This window comes from Gossypium hirsutum, chromosome A08 (assembly GCF_007990345.1).
Source record: "Gossypium hirsutum isolate 1008001.06 chromosome A08, Gossypium_hirsutum_v2.1, whole genome shotgun sequence".
In the NCBI taxonomy this organism is placed as follows: domain Eukaryota; kingdom Viridiplantae; phylum Streptophyta; class Magnoliopsida; order Malvales; family Malvaceae; genus Gossypium; species Gossypium hirsutum.
Window position 1 is genome coordinate 110,187,358 of NC_053431.1, and position 14,120 is coordinate 110,201,477.

General features: G+C 35.3%; 1 long non-coding RNA gene and 1 other non-coding gene across 2 annotated transcripts; one reads left to right on the top strand and one right to left on the bottom strand.

Annotated features, from left to right (window-relative positions):
• The first annotated feature begins 284 nt into the window (after positions 1-284).
• LOC121205867 (small nucleolar RNA R71) lies at positions 285-391 on the top strand. Its single transcript, XR_005900940.1, has one exon. It is a non-coding gene; the product is annotated as a small nucleolar RNA R71 (small nucleolar RNA).
• Positions 392-10,513: 10,122 nt separating this feature from the next.
• On the bottom strand, positions 10,514-11,878 carry LOC121204502 (uncharacterized). Its single transcript, XR_005899438.1, has 3 exons — positions 11,698-11,878; positions 11,547-11,591; positions 10,514-10,572 (listed from the first exon to the last, which is right to left on the bottom strand). It is a non-coding gene; the product is annotated as an uncharacterized lncRNA (long non-coding RNA).
• Positions 11,879-14,120: the final 2,242 nt, after the last annotated feature.

Below are 14,120 nucleotides of genomic sequence, written 5' to 3' on the forward strand. Positions count from 1 at the left end.
GATGTACCTGGGTAGAACCAAGCAAACCATCAATCTTTTTATTTAGAAGTTCTACCTGATTTGATAGCATAGTAACTGAATCGACGTTATAAACGCCTGCTATTTTAGTTGGCTTAGTCCTCATGACTTGCCACTGATAGTTATTCAGTGACATCTCATCTATAAACTCATAGACATCTTCAGGTGTTTTATTATTGACGGTTCCGCCAGCAGCCGCGTCAACCATTTGTCGAGTCGAAGGATTTAGGTCATTATGGAACGTTTGAACCTATAGCCAAAGCGGTAACCCATGGTGAGGGCACTTTCTCAGTAAGTCTTTGTATCTCTCCCATGCATCGTAAAGAGTTTCTAAGTCCATCTGCACAAACGAAGAGATATCATTACGTAATTTAGCCGTTTTAGCTGGCAAAAAATATTTTAATAGAAATTTTTTGATCATTTGTTCCCAAGTAGTGATTGACCCTCATGGTAATGAGTTCAACCATTGTTTATCTTTGTTTCTCAATGAAAAAGGGAATAACCGAAGATGAATGGCATCATCAGAAACACCATTAATTTTAAATGTATCGCATAGTTCCAAGAAGTTTACTAAGTGAGCGTTGGGATCCTCATCCTGCAAACCATCAAACTAAACAAATTGCTGTATCATTTGAATAGTGTTAGGTTTTAGTTCAAAAGTATTTGCAGCTACAGCAGGTCTAACTATGCTCGATTCAGTTCCTATTAAAGAAGGTTTATCATAATCGTACATAGTGTGTAGAGCAGGATTTTGCTTAACCGCAATTGCAAGACGTAGCTGATTGTCTTGGTTTTCAGCCAGCTCTTTGGTTGGGGGTTGAGTATCGTCCTCTTGCTCGTTCTCTGTGTACCTTAAGCTTCGCCTTATTTCTTTGTGGTTTCTGCGAACTGTGTAATCGATTTCTTTGTCAAAAAGTAGTGGTCCTGACGGGTTTCTTCTAGTCATAAACTATAAAAACCTGCCAAGAGAAAGAAAAAAGTAAATTAATAAACAATAATAAATTAAATTAAATTAAATTTCAAGAAAAATAAATGGCTAAAGTAATAAAAATTGAGCATTCCTAATATCTTAGTTCCTTGGCAACGGCGCCAAAAACTTGATCGCGTGATTTCGTGATAGGTTTTAAATATTTATAATTAATCGTTCTTGAAACTAACTATTATCCCGATGTAGGCAAGTGTACCTATCGAATAGTAGTATAGTTTTAGCAAGACCGGATTGTCGAACCCAAAGGAACTAAAAGTACTAGTAATGACTGTCTTTTTATTATCTAGCCTAAGAAGAAAGAGGTTTTGTTTTAACTAACTAATTATCTAAACTAAGAATTCACAAAGAATAGAATTGGGGAATTGCTTTTGGGAAAATCGATTGAATTAAAACAATACCTAAGGAAAAATCTACCTAGACTGTACTTGTTATTCTGGCTCCGAATCGGATGATTTATTCATTTAACTTGTTCCGTAGAGATCCCTAAGTTAAATTATTATCCCTATTCAAGACTAATAACGTCTAATCCCTAGATTGAACAATTGAGACCTTTCTCTAATTAACACCCTAGGGTTGCATTAACTCGATCTATGGATCCCCTTATTAAGTTTCACCCTAATCCGGCAAAATCTTGTCACCCTATGTCTAGGCGCGCAAACAACTCCGCTTAATTATGACAAATGTACTCTTAGACAGGGTCTATTCCTCCTTTGAATAAGAGCTTATCTTGAATCAGTATCCTGGGATATCAAAACAAGAATTAAGAATACATAATTAAGAACAAGTTAAATATTTATCATAAAATTCAGAAAATAATAACAAGATTCGTCTTAGGTTTCATTCACCTTAGGTATTTAGGGGTTTTAGTTCATAACTAAATAAGAAAACATCTCAGAATAATAAAGAATACAAAACATAAAGAAAACCCAAAACTCCTGAAGGGGAAATTGAGGAGAGATCTTCAGTATTGATGGTGAATCCTGCTTCTGAGATGGATCAATCGGCCTCCTTGGAGTAATTCCTTACTCCCTATTCTGTTTCCCCTTTTCTTCCTCCTCTAGGGTGTATTTATAGGCTTTAGAATGCCTAAGAGCCCTCAAAATTAGCCTTTTTTGAATTTTACTCAACTTGGCCTCGACAGGGACACGCCCGTGTTACACGCTCGTGTGCGATTACTTCAGGCCGTGCTCGAGCCTGCCAAATTGACACGGCTGTGTGATCTGCCAGTATGAGGAGGTCTAGGCTATGTTGATTTCGTACTTTGGCCCATTTTCTCCATTTTTGGCCTGTTTCTCGTTCCTTTCACTCTCCTATGCTCTCCTAAGTATAAAACATGAAATTAAAGCATTAGGAGCATTGAATTCACCAATTCTAATGGGAAATCATCCATAAAATACATTAAACATGGGGTAAAAATATGTATAAATTATGGTTTATCAGTTTCCTACTAAAATACCCAACTCACAAGCCAGCTAGCTCAAAATGTATGAATGTGTGGAACTAGAATCAATTAAAGAAAACAATAGTATAGTTCACAAAGTGAAGGTACATGTAATGACGTTGTTAATAACTTTTTTCCTATGGTTTCCTAATAGCATACACTCCTAGAAGCCATCCTATTTTAGCTTGAGTAGCAACTGTGTGCATTAGGGTTTGCTATCCAGCTTGTCTTATGTCATTACCTCTTCCTCGTCTTCGACCGTAGACCCTTACTCACGCTAATGTGGAGGCTACATTCTGCGTTTTCGATCTCTCTTGTTGTTCTAGGCAGTACCTTAACATGTTTTCTTTAGACCCATACTTGAAACATACCCTAGTCAATTTTTGGCATTCCCCAGGATGCCTGCATTCGTAATGTTCACAAAGTGGCCATCTTAGCAATTGGTACGAACCTTCTTTTCAGCCTTAGTGTTACTCTGCTACCATAACTAATCTATTTGTAACTTGTGTCTGACGTTTCTACCAGATTTATGCGATTCACGATCCTTCTTAGATGTTCATCCAGATTGCCCAGATGTTCATGACCTCGTTATAGTTTTTGGAGCCACTACCTTTATCTCCTCAGCACTCCGCCTTTTCAACCAATTCATCAAAGGTCATCGTGTTGTGAGCTACTAGATAGAGTTGGATGTCACGATGTAACCCAAAACAAAATCTTTTATAGCGATCCCTTTCAAGAAAGACCATCTCAGTTGCGTACTGGTTTAGTCACAAATATTCAATTTCATACTCGGCTACAGAAAGTTCTTTTTACACCTGTTAATGAATCCTCGCTTGCTAACTTTGATGTACAGTTCGCCCATGAACTTATTCTTAAATGTTTCCAGGAAAAATCTCGAAGTTAATCGATTCGCAGTAGTTCCTTGCATTATTGTGCCCCACCAGTGATGGGTTTCGCCAGTAAGTAAGGACACAGTACATCCCAACTTTTATTCCTCAGTACAAGCAATCTGCTCAAAGATCATTTCCACACCACTAAATTCCTTACCACCTAGAGCTCGCAGACGCTCTAATGGCAATCATAGACTGACTGGAGCAACATTTTTACTAGAGACACATTGGAAAGCCCCAATTATCACTTGTACTAATGGTTTGACATTGTCATCCAAAATATTTGCCCTACGATATCGCACAGGCGGCGCCGAAGTCCTATCATCCTCTAGAGCATCCGCAGGTCCATCAACACCGCGTTCATTCCTTTGAGAGGCATTTTACTAAATCTAAACATGCATAAGACACAAGATTAAGCAAGTATTCTAAAGCATGTTCCATTACGTATCCTACGCATGTCAAACTCGATTGTAAACTTAGTTCGCCAAAACATATTTACAAATATAGGTCACCAAAACATATCTGTGAATATAGTTCGCACTCCTGTAAGAACATCACACTAAAACATATATGTGAGCACAACTACTAAGAAGGTGAGTAGCAGAAAGTGATTCGAAGCATAACTCTACAAAAGAAACATCTAAACCTATCGACAAATAATTGTGCTTATCAATTCAAATAATTTACAAATTTTGCGAACCTATTGAATTAACCAACCTAGAAAACCTAACAAGTTAACCAACCAACCTAGCGAGCTATGATACCAAAAAATGTAACATCTCGCACCCAATCTGATTGTCAAACCTGAGCTATGGAATGCCACATTAGCCACCTAAGTAACTCTCCATTAAAACCGAACCTAACCACCAGCACACCACAAGTTCAAACACAAAATATGCTTAAGTTACCAACATGCAGCGAATTATCATATAAGTACTTTCAATAATTGTAACGACCTTATAGTTAGGGGTGTCGAAAAGTGCATTCTCGAGACTCCATTCCCATAAATCGGACTCGTAAATATTTATCAAAAATATTTATGAAGTTAGTTGTGTAGTTAATTAGATTTCACTTAATTAGATTTTGGTTAAGTGGATTTGCAAGAATTAAGAATTATTATTGTATAAGGACTAAATCGCATATAAGGTAAAAGTTAAAATATAGATTAAAAATTTATTGAGGGACTAAAGTAGAAAATATAAATTTTCCTTGTTAGTGGACAACTTTATGAAGTATATATATTATATTTAAACTTATCATATATATATATTAATAGTTAATAAATTAAAATTTAAAAGTATGTATATGTATTATATAATATATAATATATAATAAATGAAATTATATTAGATAGAAAGTGGAGAAATGTGAAAGAAGACATGAAAATTTAAATAGAAAGAAAAAGAAAGAAGAAAAGAAGGAAGAATACACGGAACCTAAGGTTTTTAGCATTCAAACTTCAATTGGTTAGTCAATTTAGTCCATTTCTTATAATTTTTATATTTTTGGAATTCCGGTATTAAGTACTACCCGACCCATGTCGAAATTTTAACATTTCTTAATATTTTAAATGTTTTTATTGTTGAATAGATTTAGTAATGTGATTTAATTGATAGATTTTTAAGCTAGAAACGGAAAAGGATTAAATTGTAGAACAAATTGTAAATTTTGAGTAATAGGGACTAAATTATGAAAAATGCAAAATTTAGGAGTTTAATTGAAATTAGGGAGCTAAATTTAGCTTAAAGTGAAATTAGTATAAAATATGGGATTAAATGTGAAGAATAAAAATTAGTCTCGATTTAGGGACTAAATTGGAATTTAAGCAAATATTGAGTAAAAATTGAAATATTCAATGTGAAATTAAATTGTGTTGTATTGATGTATTTTAATTATTTTAATTCTATAGCTAACATCGTATCGGAATCCTTAACTAAAAAGGGGAAAGATAAAATCCACGTCGAATAGCTCAGAATCCATGGTTTGTATTTCTATAATCTGAACCTAGTTGTTAATTGTTGTATTTTGATTTAATGCATATTGTAAGTGGTTGAGGTGAGTATTTTGGCACTTTGATAGTGAATTGAAATTATAGTTGATTGCAATGGATTGAATTGGTATATACATTATGAATGTATTGATTATTTCAATTGAAATTAATGTATATGTAAATGTGATAATGTGCAAATATAAGTATTGGACATTGGTTGTATTTGAAAAGTGAAGCGAAATCTTATTAACTGTATTGGGCTAAGTTGGATATAGATGGCATGCAATAGGATAGGAAGAGTTTAGGGATTTCTTCGACTTCGAGTCGATGAGGCACTGGGTGTCAATTTGCTTTGGTTTAATCGATGAGACACTGGGTGTCAATTTATATAGCGCTGGGCGCAGTTATTACTTCAGATTTATCCGATGAAGCACTGGGTACCAAACTGGTGTGTTGGTTGGATCCGTGTATCTATTTGAGTCTCAGTCGTGCTAATAGGGTAGATAAATAATAAAGTTCTATAGTTGATATTGAAATGGCATGGTATGTGAAATGGAAATGATATAGTGAATTGAAAATCAAATTTGAAATATGTTGTGAATAACTGGAATATATGATTTATGTACTCATGAATTGAATATGAAATGGATAATGTCATTATTTAAATGAAATTTGGATTGATATGTGAAAAGCTATTTATATAGCAAGTGATGTGAATTGAGATATTTCTTAAACAAATCAAATATGATAGCATGTGAAAATTTAGTATGGTATGAAATGATATGGTAATATGCATGAGTTTGAAATGATGGTCTATGGTAATTGTAAGCTTAGACAATAGATGTTCGTATAATTCAAATTATGCATTCTTGTATAATTATGTCTTTAATTGTTGATTATAGAAATATCACTGAGTTTTACTCAGCGCACGGTTTTGTTTTCCGTGCGCAGGTTAGGTACTTCTCTTTTGATCGCTAACTCAGCATCTAACAACGATCCCGATCTCAAATGTGGTGAAGTGTACCTTTTGTGATGGCATGTATCTAGGATGTCTTAAGTTTATAGTTATTTTGTGAATGGTTTGTAATAAAGTTAAAGTATAATGTTGGTTTAAGCAAAAATAGTATATGTTTGTGTTTGAAGCCATAAATTGGCATGTTGGTTTGAACCAAGACTTGTTAGGTATAAGTGAATTTTAAATTAGATGTGTTAGGTAGTTATAAGCTAGGCTAAATTGATTGATTTTGGCATGTTTAAAACTTTGATTTGAATGATGCATGGATGATATATTTTGATGAAATAACTTGTGGTACCAATGAGGGTACATTGGTTAGGCACTTAGGATGGTTGTTTCGGCATGTTTTGAGCATGTTTGATCGTGTTTTGAATAGGTTAAACGAATGGTTTTTGAGTTGCTTAATGGCCAAGCAAGTAGGAATTGGTAAACTTGAGTTTTAAGGTGCTTTTGGTTGCACACAGCCTAGCCACAAGGGCGTGTGTCACACATGGGCATGTGTCACACACAAGCAACATACATGGGTGTGTGACCTAAGTTAGAAAGTTACACGGCCTGGCCACACAAGCATGTGACCCCTGTAGTTGCATTTTTCTAACTTTTTCCTCAAATTTTCAAATTTTCCCAACTTAGTCCTGAATCGTTTCTAAAGTGATTCTAAGGCCTCGAAGGCTTGACTAAGGGATGATATTCATGCTTAATGATGGATTATGTTGTGCTTATTGAAATGTTTTGAAATAAGTGATTTAGGTAATGTTGATTTAGTAGTGCTCTGAAACCCTATTCCAGCGATGGATACGGGTTTGGAGTGTTACAATAATACACTTAAACTAACTTGTATTCAACTGGTATTCTAGTTTAAGTAAATAGTTTACACATCTCAATATTAAGGTTTGTTCCTAGTGTAGCTCGCACATTCTAAGGCTTAGCAGTGTAAGACTTCATTAAACAGGGTAAGTTTCGCGAACTACCCCTACGTGTTTAGATACTGCGAACTTGGTTGACAAGGTTTCTCCTATTCTACATATCAAAATTTATTAAGGGTTCGCAAAACCAGTTTTCCAAATGTTGGGGTTCGTACATTGAACAGTTCACCAACCCTGTTATCGCGAACACTAAGTTAGAATTTAATTACTGAAGTATGAAATTTTTAAATTAAGAAAAACATCAAATCTAACTTTGACTATATTTATATGCTTAAAACTCAGATGTGTTTATAAAATATTAATAGTAAACAAACATAAAAAAACATAAAAGTAACTAAGTCCTAAAACAATCGACGAAGTCAACAGAAAGATATCTCTAAGCCCAAACAGATTCATACATTACCTTTATGTCCAAAGTTCACTTGTACATTCCTTCTAGTATTAATGCTTCATCAAGATCACTTGGCTTGTCGTTACTGACCATGCAATTTAACTATCTGCAGTGTTTATAAATGAGTGTGTGAGCTCTTACAAACTCAAAGAATATGCAGGAAAGAAAAACCATAAAGCATGCACAAAACATAAGTTAAGGAAAGGCTTTGCCAAATCTCTGAACGCCGAACTAGTTTCATTATACTTACATGAAGTCTTGTTCGCAGTTACTCATTGTCAGTTAGCTTAAAAACAACAAAACATAATATTTCAGAAAACATAATCTTAGTAAAGTGTGTTTTATTGTTGGATAAGCGGATTTCCTTATAACACCTCAGAATGACTCAATGAGTCTTAACATGTCCCATAAGTGTAGCATAAAGCTAAATACTTTCCAAACATACCAACATGTCCCATTGAATAGAGCTTAGCTCAACATTCCCTTACCTTTTCATTATATCCTAGGGCCTCTCGCCCAAATCACAAAACATAAGTGTGAGTACTCATAATTCTAAGGCATGCCATTATATCCAACGGTGTCAGAAGTTTATCATGTCAAAACATTTACTTAAACATAGAGCTTGCAAATCATGAGAAGCTCGCAGATCATTGTTCATATCTAGCTCATAGGATTGGGCTTGTATATCACTATTCATAATATCGCATATTTAACATATTCACAAAGTAGAGTTTAGAAATGACTTACTCTCAAAACTTAGGTTAAAATCGTAAGCTCTTAATTAACATTATGGTTCTAACATACATTTGGCGATCCCTAAACACTCACCAATATGCTGAAACCTTAAACAAGCTTCATTTTTCCCTTGTCTTTGCTTGTAGATGGTTCTGTCAGGTTCAGAATTTCATAAACATACACAAGTCAATAACAAGAAAAGAACATTAAAACTCATACATAAACAAGAGCGAACTTAGGTTTACACATGTTAGTCTTTTGGTGAACCTAGTTTCCTTTATTGCGAACCTTTCTTAATTACCTCTAACATCAACACAACAGAGAAACAAAGTCTTACCTTAGATCTTAATAGCTAAGTTTTGGGTTCTTGTTTTCGTAGAAACTTGACAACAAGATAATTAATGAAAGAATTTGAGATAATTTTTCGTTCAAAAGAATACAATTTTTTTTCATAGAAAGGGCTTAATTTATAGGCACTAAGTGTTTTGATGTTTTTAGGATACCTAGTCGTAGTAGAAGTAGGAAAGATTTACATGCATGGAAGGTGTTGCGAAGAAAAAAGCAAGTTGACTTTCCTAACCTTGGTATAATTACCCTTTGACTATTCTTACTTTTTACTCTTAGCCTAAAACAGTGATTATAGCTCACCAAGCCCACTAGCAATCCCTACTTCACCAAGCCAACTGGAAATCACACTTCGTTAAATCCACTAGCATCCCTAATTTGCCAAGCCTTCCAGTGTTTTTGAGGTCATTAGAGCTTGATTTAGCTGGCTTGTGTACCAATTTGTTAAACTATTAAAGTTTTAAAAAATTTTCCATTGTTAATTTCTTAAAGTTTTAGGTGTTAAATTGACAAAAATTAAGCTTAGATGTGAAGATGAACTAAATTTTAAAGCTTGATTGATAATTTGTACATTAGATACCAAATTTAATAAAACATAAAATTGTCAGTATGAGTAAGAAATAAGAGGTCCCTAATGAGTAATAGTGAAATCAAATTTCAATCCAGAGCTTTAAATCGAAAGTTATGCTTATCTCGGGTTTAGGGACTAAATTGAAAAATATGTATGACTTTATATTATTCGTAGTTAAAAACAACGCAGGACCATTAAAAGGGAAAGGAAATTCGAGAGTTGACGATGAGTGACACAAGCTTTTAGTTTGTATCTTTATGATCCAAGATCAATCTAGTTATTACTTATTCATGACATTTTGCGTTATATAAATTGATGTGGATCATTAATGGTTATTAAGTTGAAATGCTATGGTTGAAATTGAATATCAAGACAGGGACTAAATAAAATAAAATAAAATAAAGAGTTGTATGACTTAATTGATATAGGAAATTGGTATGAAATTGAGCTAAATTATGTTATATTATATGATAAAATGATGGATTGATATTGATTTAAAATGATGAGATGTGATTTAAGCTATATGATGAAATTGGAAATTGGTTATTCTATTAATTGTACAAGTCTATACTTTGGTTTGTCCAATGATGCACTTACGTGGCAATATAATTGTTTTGGAATATCCAATGATGTAACACCCCAAACTCGGCCCAGACGTTACGGTCGAATTCGGCGTGTCACATTGAAGTGTTTTTCGAAAACCATGTTTTCATTGAAAACCCTTCTTGATGTAAAACTCATTGGAGCGTTATTGTAAAACTCATGTTTTAATTAGAAATCTTTGAAAATAATATTTTCGTTATAGATTAAAGTGAATGGAAGCTATGCACCAGGTAGGAAGCCAAAAAAGAGGAGGTGAGTCTATTGGACTGCTTAAGTACCAAGCTCTTCATGGATCCAATCCTAGACATGCACACATCCATTGCCACACTTAAAGCATATTACTTGTCCACAAACAACAAATTAAGTTTAAGTCCATTTAAAATATTTATTTCCTTTGAAAACATTAACGTTGCGGAAGCTTTGCTCGGTAATCGTGATATTTTGAAAATAAGTAACTTTTACAAAACACGCCCTAGAGCTAACCAATTTAATAACCCAAAATATTAAAAATAATAAAAAGAGCGGCCTTATTACATCTTAAACCAGAATAAAAATAATCAAAATAATAAATGCGAAACTTATTTTAAAGAAAACAGAAACTTAATCTTCGTGGCCACACTGAATCCCGCCCAGCTCCAAGTCCACCAACTAGGGCTCACCTGCAAGGATGGAAGGGAAAGGGGGTGAGTTTGGAAAACTCAGTGTGTAAAGTATCCCAACCAGAGCCCAAATCAGTTCAAGCTTTACTGGGCCTAAGCCTTATTCAAAAATTAGTGTTAACTGGGCCTTAGCCCATATCAATATTAATATGGGCCATAGCCCCTTACAGTATCAGAGTATATTGGGCCTAGCCCATATCAGTATTAATATTGGCCATAGCCCTATTACAAGTCGAGATATATTGGGCCTTGCCCATATCAACACAGTTGGGCCCATCTCAATACAGTTGGCCCATAACAAAACAATCTCATATGGTTAATGCATGATAACCCCATCCAACCCTGCACTTGCCTCCGTCCATCTCTACACTTCTGTGGGGAATAAATCACCCACGCCATCCCTACACTTACAGTGTTAGCGCCGTTTGCGGCACTAACTATAATCTGTAGCAAAGCTGCTTATATCAGAATATGTGGCACAGCCACCAGAACGGGTTCTTCCTCCATAACATAACCCAGATCCCATGCAACAGATGTACATGTCATGGCTTACAACAAACATAATCAGAATATCATGCATTTCAGTCAAAATTAACCTTAGGGGTATAACAGTCATTTTGCACCTAGGGGTAAAACGGTAATTTTCATACTTAGGGGTGTTTTAGTAAAATTCACTATTCTAGAGTTTACATACATATTCTAACCATTAACACATTAACAGAAGCGCTTACCGAGCGTTTTTACCGAATGGGGCCCGTTGGCCCATTAACCCGTTTTCGGCCCATTAAGCCCAAATATACCGAAGTGCACGAAATTGCGCACTCTACAATCATACTCCTTGCGATTACCAAAATTAACAACCAAACCACCTCACAAGCGCTCGCACGCTCGCAAGTTCACAAATGCCGGCTTTTCGGCTTTTCGGCTTTTCGACTTTTGCCGATCTAGTCTATGAGTGGGTGTCGTTTACACACCTGTTTTTCGATGAAACGTTGACGAGTTCCACACACACGAACTGCCTACAATTGGATTACAACCATATCAATCTAATTATCGAAAACAAACCACGTATTTAACCCATTACTATATTCGGCCAACACAGCCTTAGATCCCAGAGTTCTTTACCTTTTTCCGAAATATGGGTTAGATCTGAAGAGCCAACCGAATTAGCCTTCAATCCCTTTGTTGTACGTCCCCTTACTCATGCTAACACTTACACAACCAAACAGAAAGAGGCACAAAACCCTTAGTCCAAAACGCTAGCCACCCATAAGGGTTTCGACTTTTCTTAATTCCTGTAATGAAAAAATAGTTTCGAAAACTTACCACCGGTTCCTTCAGCCAACGATTCCACTTTAGTTCTTATTAAATTCTGATGGAGATCTAACCTTCAAACCCTAGCAGAAGTCGGTCCTTTTCTTGGTCTAAAGATTCGGCTATGCCCCTAAACTATGGGGTTTTCGGCTTTTTGAAATAGTGAAGAAGATGAGATATGAGAGTTTTGTAGTGGCTTTGTCGACAGAACTTTAGGGTTTAGAAGAAGAAAGAATCGACCACAAGATGGAGAAGAATCAAATATTTGGCTAGGAGAAATCGGCACAGAAAAAAATATAGGCTTCGGAATTTCGGCTTTTATAGCAATTGGTTATGGAGTTTTAGAAAGAATGGGAATGGATAAGTAGAATGGTGGGAAGGTTCGGCTAGAAAAGAAAAGAAAAAGAAAAGAGGATGGAAGAAGAGAGGAAAAACAATGAAGGTTAATCTCAAAAAAAATAACAGTAGATATGAATGGCCCCAACCTAAATCGACTAATTACTTAAAAATACGCAAAACTAAACAAAAAGAAAAACAACCCATACACCAAAATTTTAAGAGGTTTTCGGCATTTAATTGCCTATAGCTGAATTGGTACTGCCATGAACCCTATTTCGGCATAAAATCCTTTCCAAGCTAAAATTCCATATTTTCCTCCTTAATTTCAGCCACCACCAATTCAAATTCCATCCAACCTCTTTGCATTACCCGCAGCAGTCCACCGCCTGACCGACTCAAGTCACTGCTAGGAGAGTTTCGGTCAAACTTTGACTCTCCCCACGTGAGCAGCAAAATTGATCCTTAGCGCGCACAGCAGCTCGAACTCCAGACCTCAGTCTGCCCTTGCACCTACGCCCGTGCTGCTGGCCACTGCACTATGCTTTCTTCCTCACTAATGTACGGTCACAGTTAAGTTTAAACCTTACCTGCTGAAGCTCCAGTCCGCTTAAAAATAAAAGGGAAATTTCGCCTACCACGCCACTTGAACCTTCAACCTCCAGAACACTCAGCCACATTGCTTGCCACTGCGACACAGCCTCACTTTTATAATAATATGACTGCATTTACATATAAGCCTTATTTACTTCAGTCACGGGCTACTTAAAAGAAATAATACACGTTTCGCTGTCCCCTGCATTCGAACTCGTGACCACTGGGTCTCCTTAGCGCGCTGCTGCCACTGCACCAAGGCACTCCTTGTGTTGAATTATACTCGTAACTCCTCTTAACCCTTATTTTAGCCGCGATCTGCATATTAAAAAACCCAAATTTCGCACGCCGCACCTTGAACCCAGGCACCTCCCTAGCGTCCTCCTAACGTCTTTAGCCACTAGGCCAGATGCCTGTTTGTGCTAAAACTTAGCCCTAATTTATTAATGAAGCCTACTGCCCAGATTCCCTTAAGAGGCAAGATTCAAGAATTTTGCTAAAGCTATGGGCCGAGCCCCGGACCATTCCCCACATTATACCCCTTCGTTACCTATTTAATTACTAATAATAATAATAATAATAATAATTTCATAAACATATCTAATAATAAAAATTTCAAATACCAATAATACAACAAATAATAATAATTTTCATAAAACTTTTCAAACATACATACAGTAATATTTTTCTAATAATAATTTTATCTCATAATACTAATTAAAATTTCATAAAAATTTAAATTATCCGTAATAATAAATATAGTAAAAATTTTCTAGTAGTAATTCAAAATTTTTTTCTTAAACGGTAATATTTAAAACTTCTTAATTATTCAGGTTTTCTTCTATCCGAATCCCAGACTCAAGGCCCAATTCTTTCTAGGCCCAATTTTTGGGGCGTTACAGATGATGCACTTACGTGTTAGTATATTTGATTCGATATATTGATGATGCGTTTACATGCCAGTATATTTTCTTCGATACATCTGATGATGCATTTAGGTGCCAACATGATTGCTTCGATTTATCCAGTGATGCACTATGTGTGCTACTATGCATTCTTCAATTTATCCGATGATTCACTATGTGTACTAGTATATTTCCTTTCGTTTATCCGATGATACACTCAATGCCATTTTGAGATGTAGATTGATTAATCTGAGTATCCATCTTGAAAATCTGAGTCAAGTTTATAGGATTCTATAAATGTGATTTGGCTATAAGGTAGATTGGTTATAAAATGTGAATTGATTTGGTATAGTTTCATACTTATGAAATGTGATATGTTATAACATATAAAAGATCATG